Source organism: Anoplophora glabripennis, unplaced genomic scaffold (genome assembly GCF_000390285.2).
Source record: "Anoplophora glabripennis isolate ALB-LARVAE unplaced genomic scaffold, Agla_2.0 scaffold965, whole genome shotgun sequence".
Lineage (NCBI taxonomy): Eukaryota > Metazoa > Arthropoda > Insecta > Coleoptera > Cerambycidae > Anoplophora > Anoplophora glabripennis.
Genome location: NW_019417383.1, coordinates 124622 through 145749, shown reverse-complemented (window position 1 = coordinate 145749; position 21128 = coordinate 124622).

Below are 21128 nucleotides of genomic sequence, written 5' to 3'. Positions count from 1 at the left end.
GAAATGTTTGTTTCCTTTCTCAAGACATGTATAAAATATAATAAAAAATATGCTTAGAATAATAAGTTATAAAAGCTTATTATATACTTACAAACTTGCGATTCAATTAGAAAACCATCAAAAAAGAGAAATACAGAACCATTGGTAAAATTTATACACATACAATTAATTTTAAAAAAACAATTATAACTAATATCACATTTTTAAAACAAATTTTCGAGTCATATACTGAAAAGGAGCATTGCCTGTGAAAAGTAAACCCATTTTTTATACCTTAATTTATAAGAACAAATTTTTTTTTAAATCCACTAATATTCAAAACTGACTACAAACCAATGAGGTTAAAGAATAGCCTAACAGGGACAATTAGCATTGTCAACTACAGTACCAACTAATACGGAGGCGGTAAATCACTCCAAATTTGAAGAAAATGTAGGTAAATTTCTAAATTTATCAAAATGTAATAAAAAATTATAAATACTATTCAAATTATTAATATCAGACTTTTTATTCAAAGCATTTGAAAATTCATTGATTGATTCACTCTTATGGGATGTAAGTCTACCTTTTAATGTGCAACCCGTTTGTCCAATGTATGCCTGGTTGCAGTTCACACAGTCGATTTGTATACAACCCCCAATTTTTCTAATTTATGGTATGATTCTTTAGTTTTAGAAAAAAGTCTGTTACCAGTAAGTACGTTTTTAAAGCCAATCTTTACATTTAAATCCTTAATAATGTACATTAATTTTGGAACTAATTCTTTTAAAAACAAAAAAGATTTATATTTGGGAACAGTGACTTGTGAAGTGTTATCAATTTCCATGTTGTTATCAGTAAATATATTATGTAATGAAGAAACATTATTAGGGTCAGTATTAAACAAAATTTTATTAATTAGATTTTCTGGGTAGGAATTCTCTATCAACAGTGTGTTTAATTCATTAGGAGACTGATTTACGAAACTGGGGTGTGTCAATTTATATACCCTGGTTTTAAGGGCTGAGATTAGATTCAATTTCATTTTGTTTTGGTGGTATGAATGAAAATTAAGGTATCTGCCACTACTCATAGATTTTCTATACCCCTTCATGGCTAACATGTTGGTCCTTATATATTGACATATCCAAAAACGGGATGCAGTTGTTCTGCTCCCTTTCATGGTGAACTGGATGTCATTATCATAATTATTACAAACCCTTAGAGTGTTATCTATCTCATTTTGTGGAACCGCCAGAATGAAATCATCTACGTAACGTTTTACAAATGGTATATTAATATGTAACTTTGATAGGCAATGTTGTTGGCAACGATGTTTTAGATGATATGGTTAGGGATTGCCTATCAAAGTTACATATTAATATTAGTCCAGGCGGTATCTATTTCGGGTTGGGTAAAACGCATATGATCGGAGATTTTTGCTTTAACGGCTTCGAAACATCAGAAATCATTATATTTCTATGCAAATAAAAAAAAACGTGGGCTTAATTGTTATTGCAAAAAAGTATTAAAAAATAGCAAAAAATTCATTTTTTTCTTGGATTTCTCGTCGACAACTTAGCAACTATTCATTTTAGACAAAAATGGAAGAGGAAAAAAAGTTGTGTAATTAAATTTTGATCGAGATAGAGTTAGTTGCAATTCGAAAAAATAATTATTGTTATTGCAAAAATCGGAAAAATCATTTAAAAAATTGCAAAACTGCTAGTTTATTTGTCAATTTTTTTCAGACACTTGAATAATATCTAGGATCTTCATACTTTTCCCAATTAAACTTCTTAGTGCATAGAATCATCACACCAAAATTCATGAAATTCGGTTTGATAATTTTTACATAATAATTGTTAACATTTTTTATTTTTTTTAAATTAAAAAATTTTCAAAATCAAATTTCTAAGAATCTAAAGCCTTTGAATACTTGAAAATTTCACCACAAAAAGAAGAGCTCTCAAGCTTTAAAATTGTTTTTGAAAAATTCAAATCGGACACTTAGGTGAGCCGTGGTGATTGTTTAAACACTTTCGCAATTTTCACGCTTCTAAACAATTGCAATAATTTAATGTTTTTTTCAATCGATTTTGAAGAAGTATTACACCCATTGCCAAGGACAAATGTGTAAAAATGCTTACAAAACAGTGAAAGTAGACGAGTTCAAAATCGATTTTGAAGAAGAATGTCAGAAGAAAGTGCAAGAGAACTCGACAATCAGATTTCAGAGTCGTTAGAAAATGATATTTTGCAGTTGCAGGAGGAAATCGACGACGAAATAAATTGTGATAATACTGATGAGGCATGTGAAAAATCACCAACTAGTAAAAGAATTAGATTAGATTTAACGTAAATAAAAATTGAAATAAATAGTTTAGAATTTAAAAAATCATGAAAAGTGTGTACTGTTTATTGAAGTATCCAAGAATCTTATACTTTTTTTATATAAATAAAAAATAATTTTTAGATAAATATTTTAAGAGTAAACGAAAAATTTAAAATTATAATTATTCACATTTTTTTTTTGAAAGATTTTTAGAAATTAAATAATTAATTAATAAAAATTAATACCAATTTTCAGTTGTTTATTTAAATAAATAATTATTGTTTAATTTTATAATATTTAAAAAAACTTACTAGTATTACCTGGTGCAACATGCAAAAATGTTGGTCGTGAATATTAACATAGTAAATAAATAAACATAATAAATTAATCATTTTCTAAAGTAACTGTTTATCGGCATGTGAAAAGTCAGTAATTAATAATAAATGGTAGTTGAAAATGTGATAATTGAATTTTTTAAGTTGCGAGACATCGATTTAAAAAAAAAATCATCGAAATTGGTCCATTAGAAGCTGAGATAAGTGAAATTTTTCCGATCGTCGCAGTTTTGAACTCGAAAATTCAGATCGGAGTAGATGTGTGTTTGCTTCCCCTACCACTGATTTCACGGGGTCTTGAATATCTTTGAGTGACATTTTTAATGGGATGCCCGTGATTGCAAATTTTGAAAATTTATATCTGGAAAGTACTCGGGATGACACACCTATTAGTTCAAAAAACAGCCCATATACCCTTATAGTTTTGCTGTAAATAAGGGCTAGAACTCCGAAAATAATGGGCGGATCATCAGTTTTTTTTTTAAAGTAGTCGTCTTTCCGAGTACTTTCAAACCATATTTTAAAATTAAAAAAAATGAAAAAAACATTAAATTATTGCAATTTTTTATAAGCGTGAAAATTGCGAAAATGTTTAAACAATTACCACGGCTCACCTAAGCGTCCGATTTTAATTTTTCAAAAACCATTTTAGAGCTTGAGAGCTCTTCTTTTTGTGGTGGAATTTTCAAGTATTCAAAGGCTTTAGATTTTTAGAAATTTGATTTTGAAAATTTTGTAATTAAAAAAAAATCAAACAATTATATGTAAAAACTATAGAACCGAATTGGATGAAATTTGGTGTGATGATTCTATGCACTAAGAAGTTTAATTGGGAAAAGTATGAAGATCCTAGGTATTATTCAAGTGTCTGAAAAAATTTGACAAATAAACTAGCATTTTTTGCAATTTTTTAAATGATTTTTCCTATTTTTGCAATAATAATTATTTTTTCGAATTGCAACTAACTCTATCTTGATCAAAATTTAATTACAAAACTTTTTTCCTCTTCCATTTTTGTCTAAAATGAATAGTTGCTAAGTTGTCGACGAGAAATCCAAGAAAAAAATGTTTTTTTTGTTATTTTTTTATACTTTCTTGCAATAACAATTAAGCCCACGTTTTTTTTTATTTGCATAGAAAAATTATGATTTCTAATGTTGTTTAGAAGCCGTTAAAGCAAAAATCTCCGATCATATGCGTTTTACCCAAGTATACCCTTTTTAAAACAGATATCTCCTGGACTATATACAATTTGTAAAATGTTACCCGTCATAAAGTGCAATAAAAGGTCTACAAACAATTTTTTCACGTTCAGACTTTAATTCGACTGGAGTATGTGCAAATATTGAGAATTCCGAACTCAGAACTAGTATTTGTTTTCCTTCAAGAACTGTTTGAACAGTTCAAGAACTGTTACAAACTAATTCTGAAAAAAAAAACGAAAACAGGATATTTCGTATTAGAAGTGCTCATGAACATAACTCATTAAACAAAGCTTTGGTGTTCTTACTATGCAACCAAATTACTCATCTTCAGATAAAGCGTGTGCAAAGTAAATTTTTAAAGCACCTGCACACAAGTCCTAGAACTAATATTTTGGAAAAAGTCTTCTACATCAGTAATTTGCAATTTGATAGGTATCTATGCCGATATTCATTTTTCATCATTGCTTGCTATTTATAAATCTATACTCCAGCTTACATTTAACATGTAATATTTTTGTATTATGTTGTTTCTAACTATAGCTATGTTCTCTCCCTAAGTACACACATCTCTTTTACGTAGTATAGGTACCTATTGTTACTTTTGCTTTCTGTTTACTTCATGTACATTTTTGTATGTGCATTTTTCATCTATAACAAATTGTAAATCCTTATTGTGCCTTTCCTGTTGTTGGGTATTGTCACCAGTTGGAAAATAAATATTTGTCTACCTATCTTACAGCTTTTTTAAATTTTAAAGCAGTCTTTAATTTCACTATTAAATTCGACCTCAGAAATATGGATAATACATCAGTAACACATTTCAGTTTAGACCGTAATTTAAGTTAGTTTCTAAAGGAGGTGCTGATTTAATGATTTATCTGTTTCCCTCATCTACAAATTTGAACTTGCACATTTACATTTTGTCACTAATACAGTTTATCTTACAATTTATAGTCACATGTGCGGCATAAATATGCCGCTCAACGTTTGTGTATGCGTGCTATTATCTATTGAATATATGGAAAATTAGCAGTAAAATAGTTATAGGGTGTCTCACGGTAACAGCCCATTAGAATTATTTCAGAGACTACTTCGATTTGAATTTTGAAAATATAGGATACCGGTTTTTCGGGCATGCCCTTCTCACCTAAAATAACGGCGACCGCGTACCACCTCCGGTTATACCAGAAGTCGCCATCAACTTACTTATTTTAAATGGAACACCCTATATATTATTGCAATTTTGAATTCTACGTGTTATTTTAGGTGGACTTTTGTGAAGTTCCCTATTCCTAAAATTTACCGTTTTTGAGATATTTAATTTAAAAAAAAATGGAGAGAAACAGTGACCAGCTTCAAACCATGTGTATTTTATAGTAAGAAAGATAAAGCAACAATATTTATAGGGGGATAGCTACACCCCTAAGCTTCCAATCCTTACTTTAAAAGTGGCTTAATTGAATACAGGGTGCTAGAAATTGAATGCCGAGTTTAGTTAACTTCAAACCTTCATAAGTCGGTTTTTCACCCTGGAACAGCCTGTATGTTTTTCTATATTCTGACACACAATTTGATTCTCTTTCGAACGGTATCAGGGTTCCCTATACCTGTCTCTTCTAGTTTGTAAGTTATCTACTATTTTTTGTGTAATCACCTAAAATCATGTAATTTCTTGCGAGGATAGCTGTGGAATTTTTAGTAAAACTTCAAACATACAACTAAACTGTCACCAGTTATTTATTATTATTTATTCACAGATGTTGCAGAACATTTACAGTTTTTAATGAGACATATCCCAATTTTCCACCAATGAGCAGAATAAAGTTAAGAAGAATTCTAAAAAATCAACTTCATACATAGTAATGCACAATTTTAATTATGCATGTTGATAATAATAATGCATCAAGATAAAATTACTTAAAAAAGTCATAAGTGTTCAATATGACCCCCATTAACAGCTAAGCACTTGTGGATTCTAGAGATAACACCATCCATCAGTCACCGCTTTTGCTATTTCAGCTGCAGGCAATTCATGGAACGCTCTTCGTATTCGAGCAATCAAATCCTCTTTTGAAGCAACGGGTGTAGAATAAACTTTTTGCTTTATTACTCCCCAAACATAAAAATCTAATGGAGTGAAGTCGGGAGACCTCACTGGCCAATTTCACGGTCCTAGGCGTCTCATCCATCTATCTTCCAATAAAATATATAACATTTAATTTAAAGTAGCAATAGTTTAGTTTTGAATAATTCGCTTTCTTATTAACATTATTTATTAAACAGTTTATTAATATTAATCTTATTATTATCAAAATACAACAAACCTACCGGTTAATATTGAGCGATACAAGCAGATCCTTAGTTGTAGGCGTAGAGTATACAGGGTCGAAAAGTCCCCATGGTTCATCGGCCGTTACGTGAGAGCGATAAAGTAAGTCATAGAAATCCGTGCTATAGAGAAAGATGGCTATAATAAAGGCGTCTAATAGTCACCGCCTATTTCGCCCTTCTACAAATAAGAAGTGGATCTTATTATCTTATCTCACGTAACGGCCGATGAACCATTGGGACTTTTCGACTCTGTATACTTCGAGTGAGTGCGAGAGAGACGCAGTATATGGAGGCGGCCAAGAGCGGTCGAGAAACGCGGAGAACGCGCCTTATTAACAATAAAAAAAAAACAAGTCTTCAGAATAAAATATGCCGGCGTAACTCTTCGGATTTTTGTTAAGGGATGTTCAAAGATTATTTAAGAATTTTGGCATCACTAAAAATTGCAATTTTTAATATAGTTTATTGTCATTGAAAATGGTTAAAATCGCGTTTTTTCGAACAAAAAATATCTCGAAAACGGTAGATTTTAAAGAAAAGTTGCATAGGAACATTTTTGTTCGGGATACCCCAAAAAGCCTAAAAAATTATTTCGAGCGAAAAAATCGAAAATTACGAATTTGTTCAAATAAAATTGTTTAAACAATTTTTGACTATTAGTAACGTCTGGCAACATGCGGATATGTTTCAAGGTCTTTTTTAGTAAGATTATGAAAAAAAATCAAATGAGATTCATGTTCCTAGCGGGAGCGACGATACAGACTGGACTATAACATGTTGCAAAAATTGTGGATCTTCTTGGTATCGCAATAACATCGTTTCACAAAATTGTACACGTTGCACGGTGTCACTCGGATGAACAGCAGAAAGTAGCTTAAATTTGTATGGATGCATATCATTAGTTCTTAGCATCCTGTGAATGGACGCTCGTGAAATGCCTAAATCATACTCTGACGCACGAGTTGAGGATTCTGCATGAACATTAAAATAGGCTAGCACATTTATTACATTATCTTCATTTGAAGTTATTGGTTTTGGTAAAATTCTTTCTGCACAAATTCGACCATACTCTAGTTGATTTGCTAAAATTCTTCTTAACTTTTTTCTGCTCATTGGTGACAAATTTGGATATGTCTCATTAAAAACTGTACATGTTCTGCTTATAATCCCATTGCAACGTCCGTGAATGAATAATAAATTTAAAATTTGAATATGTATTGTTTTCCATGTCTTATAAACAGTAAATTAAAATGTTACTACAAGAGACTAACAACAAATTGACAGTTTAGTTGTTTGTTTTGAAGTTTTGCTAAAAATTCCACAGCTATTAGTATTATTAGCAAGAAATTACATGATTTTAGGTGATTACACAAAAAATAGTAGATAACTTAAAAACTAAAAGAGATAGGTATAGGGAACCCTGATACCGTTCGAAAGAGAATAAAATTGTGTATCAGAATATAGAAAACCGACTTATGAAAGTTTGAAGTTTACTAAACTCCGCATTAAATTTCTAGCACCCTGTATACAATTAAGCCACTTTGAAAGTATGGATGGGAAGCTTAGGGGTCTAGCTATCCCCCCTATAAATATTGTTGCTTCTATATAATGCTATAGAATTTATAATAGTATATTTTTTAATATTTGGATAGCCCTATCAAAATGCAGCAAAATAATATAGGGTTTATGGGCGTTTCAATGGGCCGTTTTCCTAGTAGAGACTCATAAATCCGAAAACAGACTCCGATGCAGCCATTTGTACAACACTCAGTATGATGTAGTTTTAATGAATCTGCGACATAGACAATCATTGATAATTTTGCAGTTTCTTAGAAACCACAGAAATGTTATACAGTGATCGAGGTTTGCAAATTAAAAAATTACTAAAATTTTTTAAATATAATGGCCTATTTTTATTAGCTAATATGAAAAGCAGACCAACAACCTTTCTATCAATACCATATTATATAGGGTTACTTTTGATAGTTTTCATGTAAATGAAATTTTAAATTAAATTTTCTTAAAAAAATGTTCAAAATTTTGTCCATTCACTTCTATGTATTTTTTAATTCTTTCTTCAAATGATGATTTAACTCTTATCACATCAGGTGTGATGCTATTAAAACAGTATTGAATTACCTGCTTCATGTCAAGAAAAAATTTAAGGGAGTGAGATCTGAGCACCGAGGTGGCCAACTTACCGCGCCCTCTCTACCGATCCACCTATCCGGAAATTGTTGGTTTAAAATGTCTTTTGCTGCATAATGGGCAGGAGCCCCGTCATGCTGGAACCACATCGTATTCAAAACTTCAGGTGGGAATTCCTGCATTAATAATTATTGTATTAAGTCATCTCTTAAAAACCTGGCATAACGTTCTCCAGTAAGTTTCCCTTCGAAAAAAAAATTGACCAACTACAGTCGTATTTATTATACCACCCCACAGATTTATTGTTCATTTACGTTGGCTACTTATTTTAAATAGGTATTTATGTCAGAATAATAGTGAAAATTGTGTCCATTTACAAAACCGTTTTTGTGAAAAGTTGCTTCGTCACAAAATAATACGTTGCTGAATCAGAAACTTCTCGCAATTTTTGAGAAACCCAATTACAAAAAATCATTCTAGCTCAAAATTCCTTTCCAGGTGTAATTGGATATGGCGTGGATGAAATTTGTGTTTCTTAATAATACTCTTAGTAGATGTCTTACTAATATTTAATTGTCTATTAAGAACCGGAACAGTAGTAGGGATGAGGATTTTCCATTAATGATATTATCCGAAATTCATTTACTTTGTGTATAACAACTTTTCTCCTAAACTTGCGTGCATAGAAATCGGATCACTGCAAACTTTTGACTTTAATTACATATATATACTTTTTAAACTATTCTTCAGATTAAAAAAAAGAAATATGCTGTTTCAAAGACAATTTAATATGCTTTAAATATGAGCCTAAATTTCTTACAATTTAGTAAAACATATTGGTTTTGCATAGCTTAGCGACTTGGCATTTTAGTTATCATATTTTTTTTTTAATATTAATGTAAACATTCACTATTTAAAAAAAAATAAAGTTGTTTATACTTATATGATTTGTTAAAGACTAACTATAATAATATTAGTACGTAGATACGTTACTAACTGTAAATGAAACTAATTTATAAATTAAAAAAAAACAAGGTGACTGAAACAAAATATTTTTTTAAATCGCTTCAAGTCTATATATCTAAACAATTATCTGTTTGTGAAAAATTGAACCGACCGCATAACGATATCTTCATTCAATTAACACAGGACGTTTTAATTTTTAGCTGTTTTACGTGATATTTTTATAGAATCTCGTGACGTATGTGATATTGTCCAGTTTTGTAGTTTTAACTGAATAGGGATGTTGTTGATAATAATAAAGACCTCAGTTTCATGAGAATCACTTGTTTTTTCTGACTGTCTAATGCATGCAAGCATACTTGATTCAGAATCATTGTCTACTACTATTCTCTCTCTTTATAAAACAAAGAAACGCCATCTAGCGGCGGCTAGTTCAATATGAACACAGATAATAGTAGTAATACAAAGAAATCTATTTGAACATTCGGCCGTCTTGGAAGCAATTGCCTTCCAATAGATGTACATGTCAAAGATACATACATATACGTAAAAGATCAAACGTTTAATACAGTTGAACACGCAGGTTCGATCAAAATGGTGATACATATCACTTAGGTGTCGGTGCACAGAAGTTCACTCAACTGATTCACTGCACGTATCACTATTCCAGTGGCTGTTTTCACGGTCACTACACAGATGACGTCATCGTCTCCATGGTGAAGATTCACGAGTATTAACATATGCCACTGTAGTGGATGCATATTCTTGTCTCGAAGGACTAAGGTACCCATTTGAATAGATTTACTGGATGGTTGTTTCTGCTTAGAGCGGAGTTGTAGAGTGGACAAATAATTATAATTCCATTTTCTCTAAAATTGTTGCTGAAGTTGCTGAATCATTTGAAACCGACTCAAGACGGTTGACTCCAACATCTAAGAGACTTGGTTCAGGCAATGCTTGTAGTGAATCACCAATGAGGAAATGAGCAGGACAAAGGTAAGTGCAATAGTTTGGATCGGACGTCAAGGGAACAAAAGGTCTGGAATTGCATCAATGTGAACAAACAGTGTAGCAAGTAAAATTGATGTTACCAGTGATAGATGGTGTCGCTTTACACTTTTTATTATAGACTCCCAGAGTCCCCCAAAATGAGGTGGAATCTGGAATCTGAAATTCTAGGGAGGGTAGTTTAAAAAGCTACAACACCTAGGCCCCATTGGGCTCCTTGTACTTCCTCCCATTAGGAGATCAATCCACCTGAGCAGCTAACCAACCTATTACAGAAAAAAAGGTGGTGACGTTGCTCTCTAATATAGGCCATAGAAGGTCAACGTTCTCCCAACATGGATTTTCTTGTTGACGAGACGGCAGTGCATTCGCATAGCACATGTAGTATTGTCTCGTCTTCCTATTCACAACTCCTACAAAGAGATGTTTCACACTTCCTCATGTTGCTTCCTTAGTCAGTAGTGTCCAGTTTGAATACCTGTCACTAGGCCAAAATCTGGCCTATACATGGCCAGATATTTTTTGGCTGTATCCCTACTGGGGCATTCTAAGAACTCCTTAGCAAATTGACAGCTATTTGTATCATCTCACGGTTTCATAAACTCTTTGAGGGTGTTTTATGCAACGATCTAGTATAAATTCCTGTACCTTCCTTCATTTTTTATCCGTCTGTGAAAATGTTGATTACATCTTCACGGGCCGTCTCCCCCTGTCTTCTAATGAGTACGGTATAGGGTCTGTCGAACGCAAATCAAGGAGAAATAAAATACTGTCAGTGTCTGTCTGCAGAAGGGAAATCTTCCTGACGACCCTATTCCATAGGCGACTCCTAACTTCCCCACATCCTACCTCCGGTTTGAAACCAACGTTGTTGAGGCGAAGCATGGTTGTCAATGCCACTCCAGAAGTGGCAGGCACAATATTACCTCCATTGCTATGGTGGGTGTTGTTCGCATAGCTCCAGTTATGCTCAGACAGGCAATCCTTTTGTACCTGGCTGAACTTCTGTTTAGTTGTCGTCTGCTGGACTTTCGGCCACCAGACGACAGCCCCGTAGGCTAACATTGGTCTCACAATAGCAGTGTATATCCACATGACCACTTTTGGTTTCATTCCCCAGGTTCTACCAACGGTTCTGCGGCACTGCTCATAGGATATGTTTTCTCTTCCTCGTGAAGAGAACCATTTCCGTCTTCCTGGGGTTGACTGACAGAGCATGGTCCTCACACCACTTTTTAATAGCTCTTAGGGCTGTTTACATTCTTTGGCAAATAATCCTTTCGAATTTTCCACTAATCAGCATAGTGAGGTCATCTGCATAAGCGATGGTATGTATAGATGCCGATTTCCGAATTGAGGTGGCATGGTGACACGATATCAGCCTCCTCATCTTACACACCGATCACGACTTGCGCGCGGTCCTGGAAACTTGGCCCCAAACCGTAGTCATCGGGAACTTTAATACGGTATCGCCCGAGTGGCATAGCACGACCACCACTACGCGTGGCAGAGTATGTCTGCAATTCTTGCAGAACCACGAGGACGTCGCAGCGTACGGAGTCGATGGACCGACGTACAGTGCAGTTGGAAGACAGTTGGATGTGTTGAATATCGTTTTGCTTAGGGCAATACCAATGGTCGCCGACCTAGCGACGCACTACGAAAGGATGACTAACCACGCCCCCATTCTCCTGACCCTAGGAGACGAGCGTCGCAGCGAGGACACCGTCGCCAAGAGGCGGACCGACTGGGGCCGATTTCGCGCAGAAATGCTACGAATCCGCGCACCCATTCACGTCATCCCTGATGCCACGGATCTCGAGGCGACTATCGTGAGCCTTTAGACAGATATCGACACCGTGTTGGAAGCCAGTATCACGGAGGCGACGGAGAGGAGGATAGCGAACTATGCAGGTGAGTTACTTATGTTAAGGGAAAGATGTGTGGCGAAAAGAAAAACCACTAGGATAGCACACCCGCGGGATAAGCAGACGTTAAACCAGCTAAATAGGAGGGTAAAAGCGGGCCTAGAGGAGCACTACCAGGACTCGTGGCAGCGACACCTGGAGTCACTGAACCCCGAAGACCACAGCATGTGAACGATGCAACGAACGCTGAGGCGCTGAGGACCACCCGGAAGCCGACGCCTCCGATTCACGGAGAGAACGGGATCGTCTATACCAGGTATGAAAAGGCTGATGCATTCGCCAATATCCTTGAATTACATTCTGTGCAGTGAAAACCTCGACGACGAAGACCACGTCGAAGGAGACGAGGACCACGCCTACGAGATGTAATGACGCGTAAGGCGCTACCAACGCCAACCCGACAGGGACGACATCAAGCCGGCGACAACCGAGAAGGTGAGGGACATCCTGCGGCACCCGGATGTGACCAGATCGGAAACGCAATACTCAGAAAGCTCCCCTACAAAAGAGTGACGGCGCTGTTCAACATCGCCAACGCCATCCTGAGATTGCGAAGAAGGTGGAAGAAAGCCGACGTCATCTTTCCGAAACTAGGTAAGAATCTAACCTTTGCTGCCATCAGTCTCCTGCCGATGTTGAGCAAGGTAGCAGAGAGGATCATCCTACTAACCAGACTGCGTGAGAGCTCGGATGAATTGCGAATCATCCACGACGAGCAGTTCGCTTACCGCAGCGAGCACTCAACGCAGCAGCAGATTCTCTGGTTAGTAGAACATCAGTCCACAGGTTTCAACAACCATGAATCCACCGTAGCAGTCTTCTTGGACAGAGTGCACTACCGTCTGTCTCTACGCCGGTGACACCTCCATAACAGCCTGTTCCCTGAATCCCGATATGGCTAAAAGGTATCTCCAAAGAGCTGTAAGCCAACTAGAGGACTGGTATAACAGGTGGAAGGTGGCGATTAACCCGGCAAAAAGCACAGGTATTATGTTTTCTCGTAGGTACTGAACGCGCCTGCACGGACACGTGAGGTTCAACGGAGAAGACATCCAGTGGGCGACCACCGTTAAGTACCTACGGCCAACCTTAGATCGCACGCTGACGTAGAAGCCAGACGTCAACACTGTGACAAGCAAAGCGAGGATGGTGAGGGCGAAGCTTTATCCGTGTTTGTGCAGGGACAACCGTCTCTACTTGCGGAATAAGCTAACGGGGGGCCCTTGGTTAGTCCGCAACAGGAAGATTCGCTGGGATCTGGGATTCACCTCAGCCCTAGAAACGATCAGAGAGCGCACGAGAAAACTTTTCGAGCGCCCCGATATCCACAGCAACACGCTGATCCGGAACCGCGGTGGCTAACAATCCGAAGAGGCTGTTGGCGTACGTAGGCGGCTTAGACATCAACTCCTTGACGCCGGGTGAGTCTGTTTCAGGACCGCCAGATCAACAGACAAAAACGCCGACATACTGTACACTGTACACACATTCCCCTCTACCTTAATTACCCCACTCTCCCCTCCCGCTAGCCTAAGGGCCACCTTAGCAAAGCACTTCCTAGCGCTGCAAAGCTGCACGACTTCTCCCAAACCCACCACCCCGGTTGCGAACGACGCCAGTTGTTTGCGACCGATAACGACACCCCCGGGGTTTATACAGACGAGCCGACGAAGAAAGAAGAGCGCCAGAAGAAAGTGAGCCGGCGGAGCCCAGCCAGGACAGGAGGAGGCCCTTGTAGTCCAAGCATTCTATCACGGATTAATGTTAAATTTGCAGAAATTATTACCTGGACAAAAAAAATATGACCGTATAGAAAATTAAATTTTAAATCGAGTTTTTTGTTCTTTAAACTCGATCCAAAATAGCGAACACGGTTTAAAAAAATCGTAAAGTTGCAAAAAACGGTTTTTCTAAAATAACTGAAAAATATAGCAACCATTGAAAAATTTTAAATGAGAAAGTTGTAGGTTTTAAAAAGATCTATCGTCTGATTTTTTGTAAGTATCGATTGCTTTGTTACTTTTCGAGATATATCGAAAAAACCGTTAAAAATCTTCTCTTTTCTCTTCTTCTATAACTCGTTTACATTTACGTTTCCATACTTGCTATTTACTGCAAGCATAGCCAGCGGCAAGCAAAAAACGTACATTTTTGAAAAATTTAAAAATATGAATTATTTTTCGATATATCGATTTTTTGAAAAAATGGCGCTCTCGAAAATTGTAATGTATTAGTAATTGCTTGCACTGAAGCGTGCAAGCGCTGAGTGCGTCAGCTGGACCGGCCGGAGAAGTAAAGCTTTGGTTTGTTAGAACTATGCGTCGCAGACGACATACGCGGTTAGCTGAATCTGTAGCGTTCAACTTTATTTGTTTTGAAGGGGGTTGTTTTGTTAGATTTAGTGTTTGTGATTGTATGCTGGTAAATGCAGACGAAATTATTTATTATTATTTTGACAAAATTTATTTTTATCATGATAATAGCTGAACATTTTTTGCTGCCAATACTTATTGAGGAAGAAGAACATGAAGATCTTCTTTTGAATTTAATTAGTTGTCGTCGTCAAAATAAAGGTGAAGATCGAATGTTTTCTAACAGATGTTTGGAATGGATGGTATACATATACAATGGGAGATGTCTCGTACGAGATCAATTAATGTCTCGTCTTCCTTTGGTGAAAACTTGGTTGCCATTTTAAAATTCGTTAAAAATAAAAGCTGTACGCTGTGAGCTCAACTGAACGACTGCGTTGAAATCAAATTAAATTTGATTTCGACTGAACCGACGACGCACATAATTTTCTGCTTACCGTGAGTCCACCTGAGCAGAATCTAACAAACCGGCTACGCATCTTCTTGTGTCGTCGCTTACAGCTCTAACAAACCATAGCTTAAGGGGAAGCGGCGCGCGCTCGCTCTGAAACCTAATGACGTGTGGTCTAAATGGCTCGCGCTTGCAAAATCTTTGATATTTCGGCTTCTGGACCACGTACAAAAATTCTTTTGTACTCAATCTGGGGTAGCTAAACACGAATATTATAGTCATTTTCGCATTAGAAGCAAAATAGTCCCGTAAATGTTTAGTTTTTATTTAACTTACATTTTTTTAACTTTTATTATACTTCTTCACGAAAATATGGAAGACGAACAAGAAAATGAATCAAAAGACAATCCGACAAAGAAAAGAAGAATTTCATATCATATTTCATATTTCATATTTCGATAAAATTTTAGTTTTCATTGTAATAATTTTATAGATATTGTATACATAGTATGTGTAGTGTATAATTATTAAATATTTTTGTAAATAAATACTTTTCTTTCTTTAAACTTATTTTATACCAAAATTAATTAATTATTGAAATGATGAAGTAATTGTAGAAAAGCCAGCAAACAAGTACAACGTCAGTATGATTAATGAAGAAAAAAATTCAAGTATTACACGAAAAATACTGTAATATTATTAATTATTAAAATGACGATATATGCAAAAAATGTAAATTAAATAAAAACTAAACATTTACAGGACTATTTTACTTCTAAGGCGAAAATGAGTATAATATTCGTGTTTAGCTACCCCAGATTAAGTACAAAAGAAAGAACCACGCAATTTCCTTATGGAAAATGGACTTCCGTTAAATTGGTTGGAATTTTGATATGTTATGTATTTTGTCCTTCTGATCAAATGTCTCAATGGGCAGAAACTCCTATCACTTCAGGATTTTAAGATACAGCTTGTGCAAAACCGTACTTATCTTATCAATTTCGACGTCACCTGTTACATAGGTGTTGTATAACAATGAAAAAGTAATATTAACGGTTGGTAGAAGGGAGCACAAAAAACAAACGCCTAGGTAGGGAATTCTAGAAGGAAGCCTAAATAGTTGAAGATAGGCAGTTGAAGTGAGGACAGCGCGGAGTGAAAAGTAAGACGGTCAATGTAGTGTGAAAAATATAGAAGTAGTGGAAAATTAAGTGTTTAACCGCTATTAGTTAGCAGGTAATATTCTTTAAGTACTTTGTTGTTAATTGTTCTATATAATCTCATGATTGTGATGGTTAAGATGTTTTATGATAATAATTCTTTGTATGTTTAGCTTCCATTGCTTTATGCTCAAGGGCATATATTTTTCTAAGGTAAAATTATTATAATTATTATTAACGATTGCTCATGATTTATTTCATGTTAAAATATATATATTGTGTGGGCGCCCAGACATTACAATAATGACTCCTTTGTTTCACATTTAATTTGTTTTTGTCATGATTACGTTGTTCGAAAAACATAGATGTTTCATGATAAGAATTCTGTGTATGTTTAGCCTTCATTGTCTTACGCTCAGGGGCGTGTATTTTTCTAAGATAAAATTGTTACAATTATTATTATAGATTGCTCATTATTTATTACATGTTAAAATATGTATATTGTCGTGACTGCCCAGATATTGCATTAACGACTTCTTTGTTTCACATTTAACTTGTTTTATCATGATTAGGTTGTTCTTTGATTTCTTGTGCACACTTTATTTCGTACGTCTTTACGAGCCTTGTTGAGTTTACTAACATTTTCGCCCGTGCGGAACGAATCTGGATTAAGCTCGATTGCCTCCCCTCAGTTTTACTTGGAAGTGTGTATGACTAATATGGGTTAACAGATGACATTTAGTGACACATTAAATGAGACAGGTCTTATTTATCATTAGCAAAGGATCTTAATTTATACCTCTGCTTAGCGGTTGTTTTGTATTTATATTTGGGTGGTAAGAGCAACGATCGTGGGTTTCTCTGCCATGCTCTTTCCCCGCAGGAGCTCTAGGTGAGCCTGGCACTCACATTCCATGTTAAATGGTTGTTAATGTTTTTGTTGTTCTTTCTATTTGTCACATTTTTAATTTGAAGATTGTTGTACATAAATAATAAAGCTAGGTGTATTTACTCTGTCTTTGTTTTAAAAAATAAAACCATACATCCCCTCTAAAAAAGTTAGTAGCCAGCGCCTTCCGGTCAATAAAAAAATAGATACACACAACGTAGGTATTCCTTATGACGATCACACATTTTTGGCCACAACTACGTTTATTTTTTTATCGAACCTGGGGTTGTTATACTACAAGCTGGCTGAAGTTGGAACAATTCTGCACTGGGGATGCGTTCATATGGGTCAAATATATACCATTTTTTAAGTTGTAGGTGTTCAGCGAGGTTTGAAAACACCTCGCAAACTTCGTTAGCAATTAATTGTAGTTCATTATCATACTCCCGATAGGTATATATGTCATATGACGCCATGTGATGTCATTACGCGTCATAAAACTTCAAAGTTCAAAGTACTTTTCTTTCTATTACTGGACGCCTCATATTGTTTTATAATCTAATAAGCAGCATTAACGGTCTCATCCTGTCACGCATCGTGAAGTCATTGCAGGTAAGTTTTGGTCATCCAATGTCATACGACGTCATCTCATGTCGCACAAGGTAATAGTTCCTTTTGAATAAATCAGGTTTTACTGTAAGTTAATTTCTGAACATGTTGTATCGATTCGTAAGCAAATAATTGAAACACATTATCAAATGGCTGATGTGTCATATGACGTCATGACATGCCATTACGCGTCATAAAACGTCAAAGTACTTTTCTGTCTCTTATCGGAAGCCTCTCATTGTTTTATTATCTAATAAGCAGCATTGACGGTCTCAGTCTGTCTTCGTGACTTCATTGGATATAAGTTCTGGGCATCCAATGTTATATGACGTCATTTTAGTTTCATTAGAGAAAAGTAATTATTTTGATAAAATCACAGTTTTGTGTGAATTGAATCACATATCATTTTGTAACCAATCGATTGAAATATATTATCATATATCTCATTAATTGTTTTCGTTATTGTTTATTATTATTCGTTATTATTTTAGTATATTATTTTCTTCAATTTGAGTTTTCTTCAATATAAAAAAATCTGTTTGTTGGTAACGGTAACTATTTGCTTACGAATTGATACAACATGTTCGGAGATTAACTTACAGTAAAACCTGATTTACTTAAAAGGAACTATTACCTTGTGTGACATGAGATGACGTCATATGACATTGGATGACCAAAACTTACCTGCAATGACTTCACGATGCGTGACAACAATGTGAGGCGTCCAGGACCAGAAAGAAAAGTACTTTGAACTTTGACGTTTTATGACGCGTAATGACATGTCATGACGTCATATGACATATATACCTATCGGGAGTATGATAATGAACTACAATTTTATGACGCGTAATGACATGTCATGACGTCATATGACATATATACCTATCGGGAGTATGATAATGAACTACAATTAATTGCTAACGAAGTTTGCGAGGTGTTTTCAAACCTCGCTGAACACCTACAACTTAAAAAATGGCACATATTTGACCCATATGAACGCATCTCCAGTGCAGAATGGTTCCAACTTCAGCCAGCTGTATCTTAAAATCCTGAAGTGATAGGAGTTTCTGCCCATTGACACATTTGATCAGAAGGACAAAATAAATAACATATCAAAATTCCAACCAATTTAACGGAAGTCCATTTTCCATAAGGAAATTGCGTGGTCCTTTTATATGTGGTTCAGAAGCCGAAATATCAAAGATTTTGCAAGCGCGAGCCATTTAGACTGCATGTCATCAGTTTTCAGAGCGACCGCGCGCCGCTTCCCCCTACTTCTCCGGCCGGTCCAGCCGACGCGCTCAGCGCTTGCACGCTTCAGTTTATTATATTTTATAATCGCAAGATATATCTTTTTATTGGACGAAACTATCTTATTTCCATTGAATATAAATACAAAAAATAACTAAAGATAATTTATATATACTAAACTAACAAATCATAATTTTTTTGTACCGAAAAAATTTTAAAAATTCTACCATACAAAAATTTTTGCATAAAGGTAAAAGTGGTTTATGAGAAATATAACAAATTCCTGTCTCCCACGAGTTAATTCTTTAAACATTGAAAATTAATTTCTAAAAAACGAAATGGTCAATCGATTTAAAATTTAAATATGTTATTCAGAACTGTTTTAACTATTGAACTAAACATTTGTGTACATGTCTTAAGCCTAGATCTTATTCGAAAGAACTACCTTAAACAGTAAACATCACCTGTAACTTTGCACGGAGTGTAATATAATTAGACAGAAATGCCGACTATCGATATTAGTATAGTCGGCATCTCTGTCTATCGTTTGCAATTAAAAATAGATAGAAATAAAAAAATGGGTATATACACTCGAATGTTACCTATATCATATTACCTGAACGCACTATTTCATATTATCTGAATGCACAGTGGATCAATGTTTAAGTAAAAGTGCCAAAAGAAATTAACTGAGAACAATATATTTGTTTAAAAATAGTAAAAAAATGAAAAACTTTATCCTTTTTTTTAAAGAAAGTACATTCGCATGTCCTTAGAAAAGTTTTAAAGTACATTAGGACATTATTTAAAAGTAAATACTGCTTAGTCACCCTGTACATTATAATAATGGTATCGACTAATGTGCAGCCAGTTCTCTAATTAAAATGTCAAGTCTAACATAATTCTCTATTGACTGCGTGTTATCCAATATCATCTTTTTTATTTTCTATTTAAAATCATAATAGCTACAGTAGCACATTCTTCTAAAAATTCTGTATCAGTGAATGAACTGCTTTCATACTTCATACTCCATATGGTACTAAAATCTACTGATAATTTTACCGATTAAATTTACAAATAATTATGTGTTTGTCAAATATGCCCACAACATCATCCACGTGAACCTATGTCGCATAGCAGGGGTGGCAAGACATAGTGCTGCGTGTCGCTAGTGGGTTTCTGCTCTTAAGCTATGTTGTGTTCTTCAGTAAGTATTGGTCCTTTTATTATTATTTTTTTATTGTAAGCTGTTATAGCTTCTCTAATGTAAGACGGATCTCTACCCTGACCAATACAATTTCTTACAATTTCTGGAGCCACACACTCAAGATCGAATTGTTTCAAGGTTGGAATCATCTTCTTCCAGAGCGCCTCATCTCTTTCAATTTCTTCAATGAAAATATTGATGGAATCATTTACATATATAACAAAGTAGCATTTGTCTTTCTTTGTTACATTAAGTTGATCCTGAATCTGTAAAAATGTTGAAATTCGTACATGGTTATGCAGGCATACCCATAAAACCACTTTTTCAAATATGAGCTTCAATTTTACTGCTAATTTTTTAACTACCATTGAAATATTATAGGCATTTTATCGTTACTAATATAATAATATACAAGAAAGACACCAAAATCTGTAAGTAGTATTTAGTTTTAAATCGGTAAAAAGGCATAAATTTACTCTTTTTAGATATAGGACTTCTACGGAACTTAGAGATACAGAGAGAGATAATTCAGAGAATATTAGGTACAGTATTACATCAATAATGATTAATGAACAAATAATTTTTATTCGAGACTAGTATACTAGCGAATGACAGTGTTTTTGTGGTACGTTTTTGCAGTGGTAAAAAACAATTTTTTTCAATAAAATAATTTCTTCCAATATAAGAAGTGTTTCTTTTTCATATGACACCCGCAGAATTAAAATATCTTGGTAATTTTGCGTGTCAAGGTTTTGCAAAAATAATGCATCTGGGATAAACATTTAGAATTTTGAAAAAACTATTGGATGAATCGGTCTGAAATTTTAATCACATTTTAAGGACTATAAAAGCCAACTATTTGTGCAATATCAAAGACGTACGATGACTTTTGCAAAACTTATTGTTTATTTAGCAACAAATTATCGTATCGGATTTTAAAAACCGCCATTTTAAAGGATTTTTTATTCCCTACAAGTTGGCTATTTTCACATTATAATAAAAATTATCGTTTTTTTT